General features: G+C 52.9%; 1 long non-coding RNA gene across 1 annotated transcript; it reads left to right on the plus strand.

Annotated features, from left to right (window-relative positions):
* Positions 1-10241: 10241 nt before the first annotated feature.
* On the plus strand, positions 10242-11576 carry LOC308062495. Its single transcript, XR_013927608.1, has 2 exons — positions 10242-10405; positions 11526-11576. It is a non-coding gene; the product is annotated as an uncharacterized lncRNA (long non-coding RNA).
* The last annotated feature ends 10210 nt before the right edge of the window (positions 11577-21786 follow it).

A 21786-nucleotide genomic window follows, 5' to 3' on the forward strand; every position in this document is an offset into this window, starting at 1 on the left:
TCACCCTCACACTCACCCTCCCCCTCACACTCACGCTCACACTCACCCTAACCCTAACCCTCACACTCACACTTACTGTCACCCTCACACTCACACTCACACTCACCCTCACACTCACACTCACCCTCACACTCACCCTCCCCCTCACACTCACGCTCACACTCACCCTAACCCTAACCCTAACCCTCAAACTGACCCACACCCTCACACTCACACTCACACTCATACTCACACTCACCCTCACACTCACGCTAACCCTAAACCTAACCCTCACACTCAAATTCACACTCACACTCACACTCACCCTCACACTAACACTCATACTCACACTCACACTCACCCTCACACTCAAACACACACTCGCACTCACACTCACCCTCACACTGACACTCACTTTCAACTTCACACTCACACTTATCCTCACACTCACCCTCACACTCATACTCACACTCATCCTCACACTCACACTCACACTCATACTCACACTCACCCTCACACTCACGCTAACCCTAAACCTAACCCTCACACTCAAATTCACACTCACACTTACACTCACCCTCACCCTCACACTCATACTCACACTCATACTCACTCTCACACTCACACACACTCGCACTCACACTCACCCTCACACTCACACTCACTTTCACCTTCACACTCACACTTATCCTCACACTCACCCTCACACTCATACTCAGTCTCATCCTCAAACTCACACTCAAACTCATACTCACACTCACCCTCACACTCACGCTAACCCTAAACCTAACCCTCACACTCAAACTCACACTCACACTCACACTAACACTCACACTCACACTCACCCTAACCCTCACACTCACACTCACAATCACACTCACCCTCACACTCACACTCACACTCAGCCTCACACTCACACTTACCGTCACCCTCACACTCACCCTCACACTCACACTCAAACTCACACTCACACTCACCCTCACACTCACCCTCCGCCTCACACTCACACTCACACTCACACTCACCCTCACCCTCTCCCTCACACTCACCCTCACACTCACCCTCACACTCACACTCACACTCAGCCTCACACTCACACTCACACTCAGCCTCACACTCACCCTCACACTCACCCTAACCCTTACCCTAACCCTAACCCTCACACTCACACTCACCCTCACACTCACACTCACACTCACACTCACCCTCACACTCACCCTCACCCTCACCCTCACACTCACCCTCACACTCACCCTCACCCTCACACTCACCCTCACCCTCACACTCACACTCACACTCACCCTCACACTCACCCTAACCCTAACCCTCACCCTCACCCTCACACTCACACACACACTCACACTCACCCTCACACTCACCCTCACCCTAACCCTCACACTCACACTCACAATCACACTCACCCTCACCCTAACCCTAACCCTAACCCTCACACTCACACTTACCGTCACCCTCACACTCACCCTCACACTCACACTCAAACTCACACTCACACTCACCCTCACACTCACCCTCCGCCTCACACTCACACTCACACTCACCCTCACCCTCTCCCTCACACTCACCCTCACACTCACCCTCACACTCACCCTCACCCTCAATCTCACCCTAACCCTAACCGTAACCTTCAAACTCACCCTCACACTCACCCTCGCACTCACACTCACCATCACACTCACACTCGCACTTACACTCACACTCACCCTTACACTAACACTCGCACTCACAGTAACACTCACCCTCACCCTCACACTCACCCTAACCCTAACCCTCACACTCACATTTTCCGTCACCGTCACACTCACACTCACCCTCACACTCACACTCACACTCACCCTCACCCTCAGACTCACCCTCCCCCTCCCCCTCACACTCACGCTCACACTCACCCTAACCCTAACCCTCACACTCACCCTCACCCTCACACTCACACTCACACTCACCCTCACCCTCACACTCACCCTCACACTCACGCTCACACTCACCCTAACCCTAACCCTCACACTCACCCTCACCCTCACACTCACACTCACACTCATACTCACACTCACCCTCACACTCACGCTAACCCTAAACCTAACCCTCACACTCAAATTCACACTCACACTTACACTCACCCTCACCCTCACACTCATACTCACACTCACACTCACCCTCACACTCACACACACTCGCACTCACACTCACCCTCACACTCACACTCACTTTCACCTTCACACTCACACTTATCCTCACACTCACCCTCACACTCATACTCAGTCTCATCCTCACACTCACACTCACACTCATACTCACACTCACCCTCACACTCACGCTAACCCTAAACCTAACCCTCACACTCAAACTCACACTCACACTAACACTCACACTCACCCTAACCCTCACACTCACCCTAACCCTAACCCTCACCCTCACACTCACACACACACTCACACTCACCCTCACCCTCACCCTCACCCTAACCCTCAAACTCACACTCACAATCACACTCACCCTCACCCTAACCCTAACCCTCACACTCACACTTACCGTCACCCTCACACTCACCCTCACACTCACACTCAAACTCACACTCACACTCACCCTCACACTCACCCTCCACCTCACACTCACACTCACACTCACACTCACCCTCACCCTCTCCCTCACACTCACCCTCACACTCATACTCACACTCATCCTCACACTCACACTCACACTCATACTCACACTCACCCTCACACTCACGCTAACCCTAAACCTAACCCTCACACTCAAATTCACACTCACACTTACACTCACCCTCACCCTCACACTCATACTCACACTCACACTCACTCTCACACTCACACTCACACTCGCACTCACACTCACCCTCACACTCACCCTCACCCTCACACTCACACTCACACTCACACTCACTCTCACACTCACTCTCACCCTCACCCTAACCCTCACACTCACACTCACAATCACACTCACCCTCACCCTAACCCTAACCCTAACCCTCACACTCACACTCACCATCACACTCACACTCACCCTCACACTAACACTCGCACTCACAGTAACACTCACCCTCACCCTCACACTCACCCTAACCCTAACCCTCACACTCACACTTACCGTCACCCTCACACTCACACTCACACTCACCCTCACACTCACACTCACACTCACCCTCACACTCACACTCACACTCACCCTCACCCTCACATACACCCTAACCCTAACCCTAACCCTCAAACTGACCCTCACATTCACCCTCGCACTCACACTCACCATCACACTCACACTCGCACTCACACTCACCCTCACACTAACACTCGCACTCACAGTAACACTCACCCTCACACTCACCCTCACACTCACCCTAACCCTAACCCTCACACTCACACTTACCGTCACCCTCACACTCACACTCACCCTCACCCTCACACTCACACTCACCCTCACACTCACCCTCCCCCTCACACTCACGCTCACACTCACCCTAACCCTAACCCTCACACTCACACTTACTGTCACCCTCACACTCACACTCACACTCACCCTCACACTCACACTCACCCTCACACTCACCCTCCCCCTCACACTCACGCTCACACTCACCCTAACCCTAACCCTAACCCTCAAACTGACCCACACCCTCACACTCACACTCACACTCATACTCACACTCACCCTCACACTCACGCTAACCCTAAACCTAACCCTCACACTCAAATTCACACTCACACTCACACTCACCCTCACACTAACACTCATACTCACACTCACACTCACCCTCACACTCAAACACACACTCGCACTCACACTCACCCTCACACTGACACTCACTTTCAACTTCACACTCACACTTATCCTCACACTCACCCTCACACTCATACTCACACTCATCCTCACACTCACACTCACACTCATACTCACACTCACCCTCACACTCACGCTAACCCTAAACCTAACCCTCACACTCAAATTCACACTCACACTTACACTCACCCTCACCCTCACACTCATACTCACACTCATACTCACTCTCACACTCACACACACTCGCACTCACACTCACCCTCACACTCACACTCACTTTCACCTTCACACTCACACTTATCCTCACACTCACCCTCACACTCATACTCAGTCTCATCCTCAAACTCACACTCAAACTCATACTCACACTCACCCTCACACTCACGCTAACCCTAAACCTAACCCTCACACTCAAACTCACACTCACACTCACACTAACACTCACACTCACACTCACCCTAACCCTCACACTCACACTCACAATCACACTCACCCTCACACTCACACTCACACTCAGCCTCACACTCACACTTACCGTCACCCTCACACTCACCCTCACACTCACACTCAAACTCACACTCACACTCACCCTCACACTCACCCTCCGCCTCACACTCACACTCACACTCACACTCACCCTCACCCTCTCCCTCACACTCACCCTCACACTCACCCTCACACTCACACTCACACTCAGCCTCACACTCACACTCACACTCAGCCTCACACTCACCCTCACACTCACCCTAACCCTTACCCTAACCCTAACCCTCACACTCACACTCACCCTCACACTCACACTCACACTCACACTCACCCTCACACTCACCCTCACCCTCACCCTCACACTCACCCTCACACTCACCCTCACCCTCACACTCACCCTCACCCTCACACTCACACTCACACTCACCCTCACACTCACCCTAACCCTAACCCTCACCCTCACCCTCACACTCACACACACACTCACACTCACCCTCACACTCACCCTCACCCTAACCCTCACACTCACACTCACAATCACACTCACCCTCACCCTAACCCTAACCCTAACCCTCACACTCACACTTACCGTCACCCTCACACTCACCCTCACACTCACACTCAAACTCACACTCACACTCACCCTCACACTCACCCTCCGCCTCACACTCACACTCACACTCACCCTCACCCTCTCCCTCACACTCACCCTCACACTCACCCTCACACTCACCCTCACCCTCAATCTCACCCTAACCCTAACCGTAACCTTCAAACTCACCCTCACACTCACCCTCGCACTCACACTCACCATCACACTCACACTCGCACTTACACTCACACTCACCCTTACACTAACACTCGCACTCACAGTAACACTCACCCTCACCCTCACACTCACCCTAACCCTAACCCTCACACTCACATTTTCCGTCACCGTCACACTCACACTCACCCTCACACTCACACTCACACTCACCCTCACCCTCAGACTCACCCTCCCCCTCCCCCTCACACTCACGCTCACACTCACCCTAACCCTAACCCTCACACTCACCCTCACCCTCACACTCACACTCACACTCACCCTCACCCTCACACTCACCCTCACACTCACGCTCACACTCACCCTAACCCTAACCCTCACACTCACCCTCACCCTCACACTCACACTCACACTCATACTCACACTCACCCTCACACTCACGCTAACCCTAAACCTAACCCTCACACTCAAATTCACACTCACACTTACACTCACCCTCACCCTCACACTCATACTCACACTCACACTCACCCTCACACTCACACACACTCGCACTCACACTCACCCTCACACTCACACTCACTTTCACCTTCACACTCACACTTATCCTCACACTCACCCTCACACTCATACTCAGTCTCATCCTCACACTCACACTCACACTCATACTCACACTCACCCTCACACTCACGCTAACCCTAAACCTAACCCTCACACTCAAACTCACACTCACACTAACACTCACACTCACCCTAACCCTCACACTCACCCTAACCCTAACCCTCACCCTCACACTCACACACACACTCACACTCACCCTCACACTCACCCTCACCCTAACCCTCAAACTCACACTCACAATCACACTCACCCTCACCCTAACCCTAACCCTCACACTCACACTTACCGTCACCCTCACACTCACCCTCACACTCACACTCAAACTCACACTCACACTCACCCTCACACTCACCCTCCACCTCACACTCACACTCACACTCACACTCACCCTCACCCTCTCCCTCACACTCACCCTCACACTCATACTCACACTCATCCTCACACTCACACTCACACTCATACTCACACTCACCCTCACACTCACGCTAACCCTAAACCTAACCCTCACACTCAAATTCACACTCACACTTACACTCACCCTCACCCTCACACTCATACTCACACTCACACTCACTCTCACACTCACACTCACACTCGCACTCACACTCACCCTCACACTCACCCTCACCCTCACACTCACACTCACACTCACACTCACTCTCACACTCACTCTCACCCTCACCCTAACCCTCACACTCACACTCACAATCACACTCACCCTCACCCTAACCCTAACCCTAACCCTCACACTCACACTCACCCTCACACTCACACTCACACTCACCCTCACACTCACCCTCACCCTCACCCTCACACTCACACTCACACTCACCCTCACCCTCACACTCACCCTCACCCTCACACTCACCCTCAGACTCACCCTCACCCTCACACTCACACTCACCCTCACACTCACATTCACTCTCACCCTCACACTCACACTCACCCTAACCCTAATCCTAACCCTCACCCTCACACTCACCCTCACACTCACACTAACACTCACACTCGTGGTGTCTTTCAGCTGCCTAGCGGAGCAAGGTAAATACTACCGGAGAACTCCTTGCTGGCACCTTCCCCGGTTGGAGTTGTGCATGGGGTGTGTTTGGAACATTTTGTCACCAGCCGACTCCAAAAGTCAGCGATTCGCCATCTCAGCCCAGAAAGCCGGTAGAACCACTTTTGTGGTGTCTTTCATCTGGCTACCGGGGCAGTGTAAGAACTACCAAAAGAACTCCTTGCTGGCACCTTCCCCGGTGGAGTTGTGCATGGGGTGTGTTTGGAACATTTTGTCACCAGCCGACTCCAAAAGTCAGCGATTCCCCATCTCAGCCCAGAAAGCAGGTAGAACCACTTTTGTGGTGTCTTTCATCTGGCTATCTGGGCAGTGTAAGAACAATCAACAAAACTTCTTGCTAGCACCTTCCCCGGTGGAGATGTGCATGGGGGGGTGTTTGGAACGTTTTGTCACCAGCCGACTCCAAAAGTCAGCGGTTCCCCATCTCAGCCCAGAAAGCAGGTAGAACCACTTTTGTGGTGTCTTTCAGCTACCTAACGGAGCAATGTAAAAACTACCAGAGAACTCCTTGCTGGCACCTTCCCCGGTGGAGTTGTGCATGGGGTGTCTTTGGAACATTTTGTCACCAGCCGACTCCAAAAGTCAGCGATTCCCCATCTCAGCCCAGAAAGCCGGTAGAACCACTTTTGTGGTGTCTTTCATCTGGCTACCGGGGCAGTGTAAGAAGTACCAACAGAACTTTCACCTTCACACTCACACTCACACTCACACTCATCCTCACACTCACACTCACACTCACACTCATACTCACACTCACCCTCACACTCACGCTAACCCTAAACCTAACCCTCACACTCAAACTCACACTCACACTCACACTAACACTCACACTCACACTCACCCTAACCCTAACCCTCACACTCACCCTAACCCTAACCCTCACCCTCACACTCACACTCACACACACACTCACACTCACCCTCACACTCACCCTCACCCTCACCCTCACACTCACACTCACAATCACACTCACGCTCACCCTAACCCTAACCCTCACCCTCACACTCACAAGTACCTTCACCCTCACACTCACACTCACCCTCACACTCACACTCAAACTCACACTCACACTCACCCTCCGCCGCACACTCACACTCACACTCACCCTCACCCTCTCCCTCACACTCACCCTCACACTCACCCTCACCCTCTCCCTCACCCTCACCCTAACCCTCAAACTGACCCTCACACTCACCCTCGCACTCACACTCACCATCACACTCACACTCACACTCACCATCACATTAACACTCGCACTCACAGTAACACTCACCCTCACACTCACCCTCACCCTCACACTCACCCTAACCCTAACCCTCACACTCACACTTACCGTCACCCTCACACTCACCCTCACACTCACCCTCACCCTCCCCCTCACACTCACGCTCACACTCACCCTAACCCTCACACTCATACTCACACTCACCCTCACACTCACACTCATACTCACACTCACCCTCACACTCACGCTAACCCTAAACCTAACCCTCACACTCAAATTCACACTCACACTCACACTCACCCTCACACTCACCCTAACCCTAACCCTCACACTCACCCTCACAAGTACCGTCACCCTCACACTCACCCTCACACTCACACTCAAACTCACACTCTCACTCACCCTCACACTCACCCTCCGCCTCACACTCACCCTCACACTCACCCTCACACTCACCCTCACCCTCACACTCACCCTAACCCTAACCTTCAAACTCACCCTCACACTCACCCTCGCACTCACCCTCACACTCACACTCACACTCGCACTCACACTCACCCTCACCCTCACACTAACACTCGGACTCACAGTAACACTCACCCTCAAACTCACCCTCACCCTCACACTCACGCTAACCCTAACCCTCACACTCTACACTTACCGTCACCCTCACACTCACACTCACACTCACCCTCACACTCACACTCACCCTCACACTCACCCTCCCCCTCACACTCACGCTCACACTCACCCTAACCCTAACCCTCACACTCACACTCACAATCACACTCACCCTCACCCTAACCCTAACCCTAACCCTCACACTCACACTTACCGTCACCCTCACACTCACCCTCACACTCACACTCAAACTCACACTCACACTCACCCTCACACTCACCCTCCGCCTCGCACTCACACTCACACTCACACTCACCCTCACCCTCTCCCTCACACTCACCCTCACACTCACCTCACACTCACCCTCACCCTCACACTCACCCTAACCCTAACCCTAACCTTCAAACTCACCCTCACACTCACCCTCGCACTCACACTCACCATCACACTCACCCTCACACTCACCCTCACACTCACACTCAGCCTCACACTCACCCTCAAACTCACCCTAACCCTAACCCTAACCCTCACACTCACACTCACCCTCACACTCACACTCACACTCACCCTCACACTCACCCTCACCCTCACCCTCACACTCACACTCACACTCACCCTCACCCTCACACTCACCCTCACCCTCACACTCACCCTCACACTCACCCTCACCCTCACACTCACACTCACCCTCACACTCACACTCACTCTCACCCTCACACTCACACTCACCCTAACCCTTATCCTAACCCTCACCCTCACACTCACCCTCACACTCACACTAACACTCACACTCGTGGTGTCTTTCAGCTGCCGAGCGGAGCAATGTAAAAACTACCAGAGAACTCCTTGCTGGCACCTTCCCCGGTGGAGTTGTGCATGGGGTGTGTTTGGAACATTTTGTCACCAGCCGACTCCAAAAGTCAGCGATTCCCCATCTCAGCCCAGAAAGCAGGTAGAACCACTTTTGTGGTGTCTTTCAGCTACCTAGCGGAGCAAAGTAAAATTATCAGAGAACTCCTTGCTGGCACCTTCCCCGGTGTAGATGTGCATGGGGGGTGTTTGGAACGTTTTGTCACCGGCCGACTCCAAAAGTCAGCGATTGCCCATCTCAGCCCAGAAAGCAGGTAGAACCACTTTTGTGGTGTCTTTCATCTGGCTACCGGGGCAGTGTAAGAACTACCAACAGAACCCCTTTCTGGCACCTTCCCCGGTGGACTTGTGCATGGGGTGTCTTTGGAACATTTTGTCACCAGCCGACTCCAAAAGTCAGCGATTGCCCATCTCCGCCCAAAAAGCAGGTAGAACCACTTTTGTGGTGTCTTCCATCTGGCTACCGGGGCAGTGTCAGAACTACCAACAGAACTCCTTTCTGGCACCTTCCCCGGTGGAGTTGTGCATGGGGTGTGTTTGCAACATTTTGTCACCGGCCGACTCCAAAAGTCAGCGATTGCCCATCTCAGCCCAGAAAGCAGGTAGAACCACTTTTGTGGTGTCTTCCATCTGGCTACCGGGGCAGTGTCAGAACTACCAACAGAACTCCTTTCTGGCACCTTCCCCGGTGGAGTTGTGCATGGGGTGTGTTTGCAACATTTTGTCACCGGCCGACTCCAAAAGTCAGCGATTGCCCATCTCAGCCCAGAAAGCAGGTAGAACCACTTTTGTGGTGTCTTTCATCTGGCTACCGGGGCAGTGTCAGAACTACCAACAGAACTCCTTTCTGGCACCTTCCCGGTGGAGTTGTGCATGGGGTGTGTTTGCAACATTTTGTAACCGGCCGACTCCAAAAGTCAGCAGTTCCCCATCTCAGCCCAGAAAGCAGGTAGAACAACTTTTGTGGTGTCATTCAGCTACCTAACGGAGCAATGTAAAAACTACCAGAGAACTCCTTGCTGGCACCTTCCTCGGTGGAGTTGTGCATGGGGTGTGTTTGCAACATTTTGTAACCGGCCGACTCCAAAAGTCAGCGGTTCCCCATCTCAGCCCAGAAAGCAGGTAGAACAACTTTTGTGGTGTCATTCAGCTACCTAACGGAGCAATGTAAAAACTACCAGAGAACTCCTTGCTGGCACCTTCCCCGGTGGAGTTTTGCATGGGGTGTGTTTGCAACATTTTGTAACCGGCCGACTCCAAAAGTCAGCGATTGCCCATCTCAGCCCAGAAAGCAGGTAGAACCACTTTTGTGGTGTCTTTCATCTGGCTACCGGGGCAGTGTAAGAAGTACCAACAGAACTTTCACCTTCACAGTCACACTCACACTCATCCTCACACTCACCCTCACCCTCACACTCACCCTAACCCTAACCCTAACCTTCAAACTCACCCTCACACTCACCCTCGCACTCACACTCACCATCACACTCACCCTCACACTCACCCTCACACTCACACTCAGCCTCACACTCACCCTCACCCTCACACTCACCCTAACCCTAACCCTAACCTTCAAACTCACCCTCACACTCACCCTCGCACTCACACTCACCATCACACTCACCCTCACACTCACCCTCACACTCACACTCAGCCTCACACTCACCCTCAAACTCACCCTCACCCTCACACTCACCCTCACCCTCAACCTCACACTCACCCTCACCCTCACCCTCACCCTCACACTCACACTCAAACTCACACTCACACTCACCCTCACCCTCAAGCTCACACTCACACTCACACTCACCCTCACCCTCACACTCACACTCACTCTCACCCTCACACTCACACTCACCCTAACCCTAATCCTAACCCTCACCCTCACACTCACCCTCACACTCACACTCGTGGTGTCTTTCAGCTGCCTAGCGGAGCAATGTAAAAACTATCAGAGAACTCCTTGTTGGCACCTTCCCCGGTAGAGTTGTGCATGGGGTGTGTTTGGAACATTTTGTCACCAGCCGACTCCAAAAGTCAGCGGTTCCCCATCTCAGCCCAGAAAGCAGGTAGAACTACTTTTGTGGTGTCTTTCAGCTACCTAGCGGAGCAATGTAAAATTACCAGAGAACTCCTTGCTGGCACCTTCCCCGGTGGAGATGTGCATGGGGGGTGTTTGGAACGTTTTGTCACCGGCCGACTCCAAAAGTCAGCGGTTCCCCATCTCAGCCCAGAAAGCAGGTAGAACCACTTTTGTGGTGTCTTTCATCTGGCTACCGGGGCAGTGTCAGAACTACCAACAGAACCCCTTTCTGGTACCTTCCCCGGTGGAGTTGTGCATGGGGTGTCTTTGGAACGTTTGTCACCAGCCGACTCCAAAAGTCAGCGATTGCCCATCTCAGCCCAGAAAGCAGGTAGAACCACTTTTGTGGTGCCTTCCATCTGGCTACCGGGGCAGTGTCAGAACTACCAACAGAACTCCTTTCTGGCACCTTCCCCGGTGGAGTTGTGCATGGGGTGTGTTTGCAACATTTTGTCACCAGCCGACTCCAAAAGTCAGTGGTTCCCCATCTCAGCCCAGAAAGCAGGTAGAACAACTTTTGTGGTGTCATTCAGCTACCTAACGGAGCAATGTAAAAACTACCAGAGAACTCCTTGCTGGCACCTTCCCCGGTGGAGTTGTGCATGGGGTGTCTTTGGAACATTTTGTCACCAGCCGACTCCAAAAGTCAGCGATTCCCCATCTCAGCCCAGAAAGCCGGTAGAACAACTTTTGTGGTGTCTTTCATCTGGCTACCGGGGCAGTGTCAGAACTACTAACAGAACCCCTTTCTGGTCCCTTCCCCGGTGGAGTTGTGCATGGGGTGTGTTTGCAACATTTGTCATCAGCGGACTCCAAAAGTCAGCGATTGCCCATCTCAGCCCAGAAAGCAGGTAGAACCACTTTTGTGGTGTCTTTCATCTGGCTACCGGGGCAGTGTAAGAACTACCAAAAGAACTCCTTGCTGGCACCTTCCCCGGTGGAGTTGTGCATGGGATGTGTTTGGAACGTTTTGTCACAGGCCGACTCCAAAAGTCAGCGATTGCCCATCTCAGCCCAGAAAGCAGGTAGAACCACTTTTGTGGTGTCTTTCATCTGGCTACCGGGGCAGTGTAAGAACTACCAAAAGAACTCCTTGCTGGCACCTTCCCCGGTGGAGTTGTGCATGGGGTGTGTTTGGAACGTTTTGTCACAGGCCGACTCCAAAAGTCAGCGATTGCCCATCTCAGCCCAGAAAGCAGGTAGAACCACTTTTGTGGTGTCTTTCATCTGGCTACCGGGGCAGTGTAAGAAGTACCAACGGAACATCTTTCTGGTCCCTTCCCCGGTGGAGTTGTACATGGGGTGTGTTTGCAACATTTGTCATCAGCGGACTCCAAAAGTCAGCGATTGCCCATCTCAGCCCAGAAAGCAGGTAGAACCACTTTTGTGGTGTCTTTCATCTGGCTACCGGGGCAGTGTCAGAACTGCCAACAGAACTCCTTTCGGGCTCCTTCCCCGGTGGAGTTGTGCATGGTGTGTCATTGGAACGTTTTATCACCGGCCGACTCCAAAAGTCAGCGATTGCCCATCTCAGCCCAGCAAGCAGGTAGAACCACTTTTGTGGTGTCTTTCATCTGGCTACCGGGGCAGTGTAAGAACAACCAACAGAACCCCTTGCTGGCACCTTCCCCGGTGGAGTTGTGAATGGGGTCTGTTTGGAACATTTTGTCACCGGCCGACTCCAAAAGTCAGCGATTGCCCATCTCAGCCCAGAAAGCAGGTAGAACCACTTTTGTGGTGTCTTTCATCTGGCTACCGGGGCAGTGTCAGAACTGCCAACAGAACTCCTTTCGGGCTCCTTCCCCGGTGGAGTTGTGCATGGGGTGTGTATGCAACATTTTGTCACCAGCCGACTCCAAAAGTCAGCGATTGCCCATCTCAGCCCAGAAAGCAGGTAGAACCACTTTTGTGGTGTCTTTCATCTGGCTACCGGGGCACTGGAAGAACAACCAACAGAACTACTTTCTGGCACCTTCCCCGGTGGAATTGTGCATGGGGTGTCTTTGGAACGTTTCTCACCAGCCGACTCCAAAAGTCAGCGATTGCCCATCTCAGCCCAGAAAGCAGGTAGAACCACTTTTGTGGTGTCTTTCATCTGTCTACCGGGGCAGTGTCAGAACTACCAACAGAACCCCTTTCTGGTACCTTCCCCGGTGGAGTTGTGCATGGGGTGTGTTTGCAACATTTGTCATCAGCGTACTCCAAAAGTCAGCGATTGCCCATCTCAGCCCAGAAAGCAGGTAGAACCACTTTTGTGGTGTCTTTCATCTGGCTACCGGGGCAGTGTAAGAACTACCAAAAGAACTCCTTGCTGGCACCTTCCCCGGTGGAGTTGTGCATGGGGTGTGTTTGGAACATTTTGTCACCAGCCGACTCCAAAAGTCAGCGATTCCCCATCTCAGCCCAGAAAGCAGGTAGAACCACTTTTGTGGTGTCTTTCATCTGGCTATCTGGGCAGTGTAAGAACAATCAACAAAACTTCTTGCTAGCACCTTCCCCGGTGGAGATGTGCATGGGGGGGTGTTTGGAACGTTTTGTCACCAGCCGACTCCAAAAGTCAGCGGTTCCCCATCTCAGCCCAGAAAGCAGGTAGAACAAGTTTTGTGGTGTCATTCAGCTACCTAACGGAGCAATGTAAAAACTACCAGAGAACTCCTTGCTGGCACCTTCCCCGGTGGAGTTGTGCATGGGGTGTCTTTGGAACATTTTGTCACCAGCCGACTCCAAAAGTCAGCGATTCCCCATCTCAGCCCAGAAAGCCGGTAGAACCACTTTTGTGGTGTCTTTCATCTGGCTACCGGGGCAGTGTAAGAAGTACCAACAGAACTTTCACCTTCACACTCACACTCACACTCACACTCATCCTCACACTCACACTCACACTCACACTCATACTCACACTCACCCTCACACTCACGCTAACCCTAAACCTAACCCTCACACTCAAACTCACACTCACACTCACACTAACACTCACACTCACACTCACCCTAACCCTAACCCTCACACTCACCCTAACCCTAACCCTCACCCTCACACTCACACTCACACACACACTCACACTCACCCTCACCCTCACCCTCACACTCACACTCACAATCACACTCACGCTCACCCTAACCCTAACCCTCACCCTCACACTCACAAGTACCTTCACCCTCACACTCACACTCACCCTCACACTCACACTCAAACTCACACTCACACTCACCCTCCGCCGCACACTCACACTCACACTCACCCTCACCCTCTCCCTCACACTCACCCTCACACTCACCCTCACCCTCTCCCTCACCCTCACCCTAACCCTCAAACTGACCCTCACACTCACCCTCGCACTCACACTCACCATCACACTCACACTCACACTCACCATCACATTAACACTCGCACTCACAGTAACACTCACCCTCACACTCACCCTCACCCTCACACTCACCCTAACCCTAACCCTCACACTCACACTTACCGTCACCCTCACACTCACCCTCACACTCACCCTCACCCTCCCCCTCACACTCACGCTCACACTCACCCTAACCCTCACACTCATACTCACACTCACCCTCACACTCACACTCATACTCACACTCACCCTCACACTCACGCTAACCCTAAACCTAACCCTCACACTCAAATTCACACTCACACTCACACTCACCCTCACACTCACCCTAACCCTAACCCTCACACTCACCCTCACACTCACACACACACTCGCACTCACCCTCACCCTAACCCTAACCCTAACCCTCACACTCACACTCACAAGTACCGTCACCCTCACACTCACCCTCACACTCACACTCACCCTCACACTCACACTCAAACTCACACTCTCACTCACCCTCACACTCACCCTCACACTCACCCTCACACTCACCCTCACCCTCACACTCACCCTAACCCTAACCTTCAAACTCACCCTCACACTCACCCTCGCACTCACCCTCACACTCACACTCACACTCGCACTCACACTCACCCTCACCCTCACACTAACACTCGGACTCACAGTAACACTCACCCTCAAACTCACCCTCACCCTCACACTCACCCTAACCCTAACCCTCACACTCTACACTTACCGTCACCCTCACACTCACACTCACACTCACCCTCACACTCACCCTCCCCCTCACACTCACGCTCACACTCACCCTAACCCTAACCCTCACACTCACACTCACAATCACACTCACCCTCACCCTAACCCTAACCCTAACCCTCACACTCACACTTACCGTCACCCTCACACTCACCCTCACACTCACACTCAAACTCACACTCACACTCACCCTCACACTCACCCTCCGCCTCGCACTCACACTCACACTCACACTCACCCTCACCCTCTCCCTCACACTCACCCTCACACTCACCTCACACTCACCCTCACCCTCACACTCACCCTAACCCTAACCCTAACCTTCAAACTCACCCTCACACTCACCCTCGCACTCACACTCACCATCACACTCACCCTCACACTCACCCTCACACTCACACTCAGCCTCACACTCACCCTCAAACTCACCCTAACCCTAACCCTAACCCTCACACTCACACTCACCCTCACACTCACACTCACACTCACCCTCACACTCACCCTCACCCTCACCCTCACACTCACACTCACACTCACCCTCACCCTCACACTCACCCTCACCCTCACACTCACCCTCACACTCACCCTCACCCTCACACTCACACTCACCCTCACACTCACACTCACTCTCACCCTCACACTCACACTCACCCTAACCCTTATCCTAACCCTCACCCTCACACTCACCCTCACACTCACACTAACACTCACACTCGTGGTGTCTTTCAGCTGCCGAGCGGAGCAATGTAAAAACTACCAGAGAACTCCTTGCTGGCACCTTCCCCGGTGGAGTTGTGCATGGGGTGTGTTTGGAACATTTTGTCACCAGCCGACTCCAAAAGTCAGCGATTCCCCATCTCAGCCCAGAAAGCAGGTAGAACCACTTTTGTGGTGTCTTTCAGCTACCTAGCGGAGCAAAGTAAAATTATCAGAGAACTCCTTGCTGGCACCTTCCCCGGTGTAGATGTGCATGGGGGGTGTTTGGAACGTTTTGTCACCGGCCGACTCCAAAAGTCAGCGATTGCCCATCTCAGCCCAGAAAGCAGGTAGAACCACTTTTGTGGTGTCTTTCATCTGGCTACCGGGGCAGTGTAAGAACTACCAACAGAACCCCTTTCTGGCACCTTCCCCGGTGGACTTGTGCATGGGGTGTCTTTGGAACATTTTGTCACCAGCCGACTCCAAAAGTCAGCGATTGCCCATCTCCGCCCAAAAAGCAGGTAGAACCACTTTTGTGGTGTCTTCCATCTGGCTACCGGGGCAGTGTCAGAACTACCAACAGAACTCCTTTCTGGCACCTTCCCCGGTGGAGTTGTGCATGGGGTGTGTTTGCAACATTTTGTCACCGGCCGACTCCAAAAGTCAGCGATTGCCCATCTCAGCCCAGAAAGCAGGTAGAACCACTTTTGTGGTGTCTTCCATCTGGCTACCGGGGCAGTGTCAGAACTACCAACAGAACTCCTTTCTGGCACCTTCCCCGGTGGAGTTGTGCATGGGGTGTGTTTGCAACATTTTGTCACCGGCCGACTCCAAAAGTCAGCGATTGCCCATCTCAGCCCAGAAAGCAGGTAGAACCACTTTTGTGGTGTCTTTCATCTGGCTACCGGGGCAGTGTCAGAACTACCAACAGAACTCCTTTCTGGCACCTTCCCGGTGGAGTTGTGCATGGGGTGTGTTTGCAACATTTTGTAACCGGCCGACTCCAAAAGTCAGCAGTTCCCCATCTCAGCCCAGAAAGCAGGTAGAACAACTTTTGTGGTGTCATTCAGCTACCTAACGGAGCAATGTAAAAACTACCAGAGAACTCCTTGCTGGCACCTTCCTCGGTGGAGTTGTGCATGGGGTGTGTTTGCAACATTTTGTAACCGGCCGACTCCAAAAGTCAGCGGTTCCCCATCTCAGCCCAGAAAGCAGGTAGAACAACTTTTGTGGTGTCATTCAGCTACCTAACGGAGCAATGTAAAAACTACCAGAGAACTCCTTGCTGGCACCTTCCCCGGTGGAGTTTTGCATGGGGTGTGTTTGCAACATTTTGTAACCGGCCGACTCCAAAAGTCAGCGATTGCCCATCTCAGCCCAGAAAGCAGGTAGAACCACTTTTGTGGTGTCTTTCATCTGGCTACCGGGGCAGTGTAAGAAGTACCAACAGAACTTTCACCTTCACAGTCACACTCACACTCATCCTCACACTCACCCTCACCCTCACACTCACCCTAACCCTAACCCTAACCTTCAAACTCACCCTCACACTCACCCTCGCACTCACACTCACCATCACACTCACCCTCACACTCACCCTCACACTCACACTCAGCCTCACACTCACCCTCACCCTCACACTCACCCTAACCCTAACCCTAACCTTCAAACTCACCCTCACACTCACCCTCGCACTCACACTCACCATCACACTCACCCTCACACTCACCCTCACACTCACACTCAGCCTCACACTCACCCTCAAACTCACCCTCACCCTCACACTCACCCTCACCCTCAACCTCACACTCACCCTCACCCTCACCCTCACCCTCACAGTCACACTCAAACTCACACTCACACTCACCCTCACCCTCAAGCTCACACTCACACTCACACTCACCCTCACCCTCACACTCACACTCACTCTCACCCTCACACTCACACTCACCCTAACCCTAATCCTAACCCTCACCCTCACACTCACCCTCACACTCACACTCGTGGTGTCTTTCAGCTGCCTAGCGGAGCAATGTAAAAACTATCAGAGAACTCCTTGTTGGCACCTTCCACGGTAGAGTTGTGCATGGGGTGTGTTTGGAACATTTTGTCACCAGCCGACTCCAAAAGTCAGCGGTTCCCCATCTCAGCCCAGAAAGCAGGTAGAACCACTTTTGTGGTGTCTTCCATCTGGCTACCGGGGCAGTGTCAGAACTACCAACAGAACTCCTTTCTGGCACCTTCCCCGGTGGAGTTGTGCATGGGGTGTGTTTGCAACATTTTGTCACCGGCCGACTCCAAAAGTCAGCGATTGCCCATCTCAGCCCAGAAAGCAGGTAGAACCACTTTTGTGGTGTCTTTCATCTGGCTACCGGGGCAGTGTCAGAACTACCAACAGAACTCCTTTCTGGCACCTTCCCGGTGGAGTTGTGCATGGGGTGTGTTTGCAACATTTTGTAACCGGCCGACTCCAAAAGTCAGCGATTGCCCATCTCAGCCCAGAAAGCAGGTAGAACCACTTTTGTGGTGTCTTTCATCTGGCTACCGGGGCAGTGTAAGAAGTACCAACAGAACTTTCACCTTCACAGTCACACTCACACTCATCCTCACACTCACCCTCACCCTCACACTCACCCTAACCCTAACCCTAACCTTCAAACTCACCCTCACACTCACCCTCGCACTCACACTCACCATCACACTCACCCTCACACTCACCCTCACACTCACACTCAGCCTCACACTCACCCTCACCCTCACACTCACCCTAACCCTAACCCTAACCTTCAAACTCACCCTCACACTCACCCTCGCACTCACACTCACCATCACACTCACCCTCACACTCACCCTCACACTCACACTCAGCCTCACACTCACCCTCAAACTCACCCTCACCCTCACACTCACCCTCACCCTCAACCTCACACTCACCCTCACCCTCACCCTCACCCTCACACTCACACTCAAACTCACACTCACACTCACCCTCACCCTCAAGCTCACACTCACACTCACACTCACCCTCACCCTCACACTCACACTCACTCTCACCCTCACACTCACACTCACCCTAACCCTAATCCTAACCCTCACCCTCACACTCACCCTCACACTCACACTCGTGGTGTCTTTCAGCTGCCTAGCGGAGCAATGTAAAAACTATCAGAGAACTCCTTGTTGGCACCTTCCCCGGTAGAGTTGTGCATGGGGTGTGTTTGGAACATTTTGTCACCAGCCGACTCCAAAAGTCAGCGGTTCCCCATCTCAGCCCAGAAAGCAGGTAGAACTACTTTTGTGGTGTCTTTCAGCTACCTAGCGGAGCAATGTAAAATTACCAGAGAACTCCTTGCTGGCACCTTCCCCGGTGGAGATGTGCATGGGGGGTGTTTGGAACGTTTTGTCACCGGCCGACTCCAAAAGTCAGCGGTTCCCCATCTCAGCCCAGAAAGCAGGTAGAACCACTTTTGTGGTGTCTTTCATCTGGCTACCGGGGCAGTGTCAGAACTACCAACAGAACCCCTTTCTGGTACCTTCCCCGGTGGAGTTGTGCATGGGGTGTCTTTGGAACGTTTGTCACCAGCCGACTCCAAAAGTCAGCGATTGCCCATCTCAGCCCAGAAAGCAGGTAGAACCACTTTTGTGGTGCCTTCCATCTGGCTACCGGGGCAGTGTCAGAACTACCAACAGAACTCCTTTCTGGCACCTTCCCCGGTGGAGTTGTGCATGGGGTGTGTTTGCAACATTTTGTCACCAGCCGACTCCAAAAGTCAGCGGTTCCCCATCTCAGCCCAGAAAGCAGGTAGAACAACTTTTGTGGTGTCATTCAGCTACCTAACGGAGCAATGTAAAAACTACCAGAGAACTCCTTGCTGGCACCTTCCCCGGTGGAGTTGTGCATGGGGTGTCTTTGGAACATTTTGTCACCAGCCGACTCCAAAAGTCAGCGATTCCCCATCTCAGCCCAGAAAGCCGGTAGAACAACTTTTGTGGTGTCTTTCATCTGGCTACCGGGGCAGTGTCAGAACTACTAACAGAACCCCTTTCTGGTCCCTTCCCCGGTGGAGTTGTGCATGGGGTGTGTTTGCAACATTTGTCATCAGCGGACTCCAAAAGTCAGCGATTGCCCATCTCAGCCCAGAAAGCAGGTAGAACCACTTTTGTGGTGTCTTTCATCTGGCTACCGGGGCAGTGTAAGAACTACCAAAAGAACTCCTTGCTGGCACCTTCCCCGGTGGAGTTGTGCATGAGATGTGTTTGGAACGTTTTGTCACAGGCCGACTCCAAAAGTCAGCGATTGCCCATCTCAGCCCAGAAAGCAGGTAGAACCACTTTTGTGGTGTCTTTCATCTGGCTACCGGGGCAGTGTAAGAACTACCAAAAGAACTCCTTGCTGGCACCTTCCCCGGTGGAGTTGTGCATGGGGTGTGTTTGGAACGTTTTGTCACAGGCCGACTCCAAAAGTCAGCGATTGCCCATCTCAGCCCAGAAAGCAGGTAGAACCACTTTTGTGGTGTCTTTCATCTGGCTACCGGGGCAGTGTAAGAAGTACCAACGGAACATCTTTCTGGTCCCTTCCCCGGTGGAGTTGTACATGGGGTGTGTTTGCAACATTTGTCATCAGCGGACTCCAAAAGTCAGCGATTGCCCATCTCAGCCCAGAAAGCAGGTAGAACCACTTTTGTGGTGTCTTTCATCTGGCTACCGGGGCAGTGTCAGAACTGCCAACAGAACTCCTTTCGGGCTCCTTCCCCGGTGGAGTTGTGCATGGTGTGTCATTGGAACGTTTTATCACCGGCCGACTCCAAAAGTCAGCGATTGCCCATCTCAGCCCAGCAAGCAGGTAGAACCACTTTTGTGGTGTCTTTCATCTGGCTACCGGGGCAGTGTAAGAACAACCAACAGAACCCCTTGCTGGCACCTTCCCCGGTGGAGTTGTGAATGGGGTCTGTTTGGAACATTTTGTCACCGGCCGACTCCAAAAGTCAGCGATTGCCCATCTCAGCCCAGAAAGCAGGTAGAACCACTTTTGTGGTGTCTTTCATCTGGCTACCGGGGCAGTGTCAGAACTGCCAACAGAACTCCTTTCGGGCTCCTTCCCCGGTGGAGTTGTGCATGGGGTGTGTATGCAACATTTTGTCACCAGCCGACTCCAAAAGTCAGCGATTGCCCATCTCAGCCCAGAAAGCAGGTAGAACCACTTTTGTGGTGTCTTTCATCTGGCTACCGGGGCACTGGAAGAACAACCAACAGAACTACTTTCTGGCACCTTCCCCGGTGGAATTGTGCATGGGGTGTCTTTGGAACGTTTCTCACCAGCCGACTCCAAAAGTCAGCGATTGCCCATCTCAGCCCAGAAAGCAGGTAGAACCACTTTTGTGGTGTCTTTCATCTGTCTACCGGGGCAGTGTCAGAACTACCAACAGAACCCCTTTCTGGT

The sequence above is a fragment of the Falco punctatus genome, assembly GCF_963210335.1.
Source record: "Falco punctatus genome assembly, chromosome: 4".
Taxonomy (NCBI): domain Eukaryota; kingdom Metazoa; phylum Chordata; class Aves; order Falconiformes; family Falconidae; genus Falco; species Falco punctatus.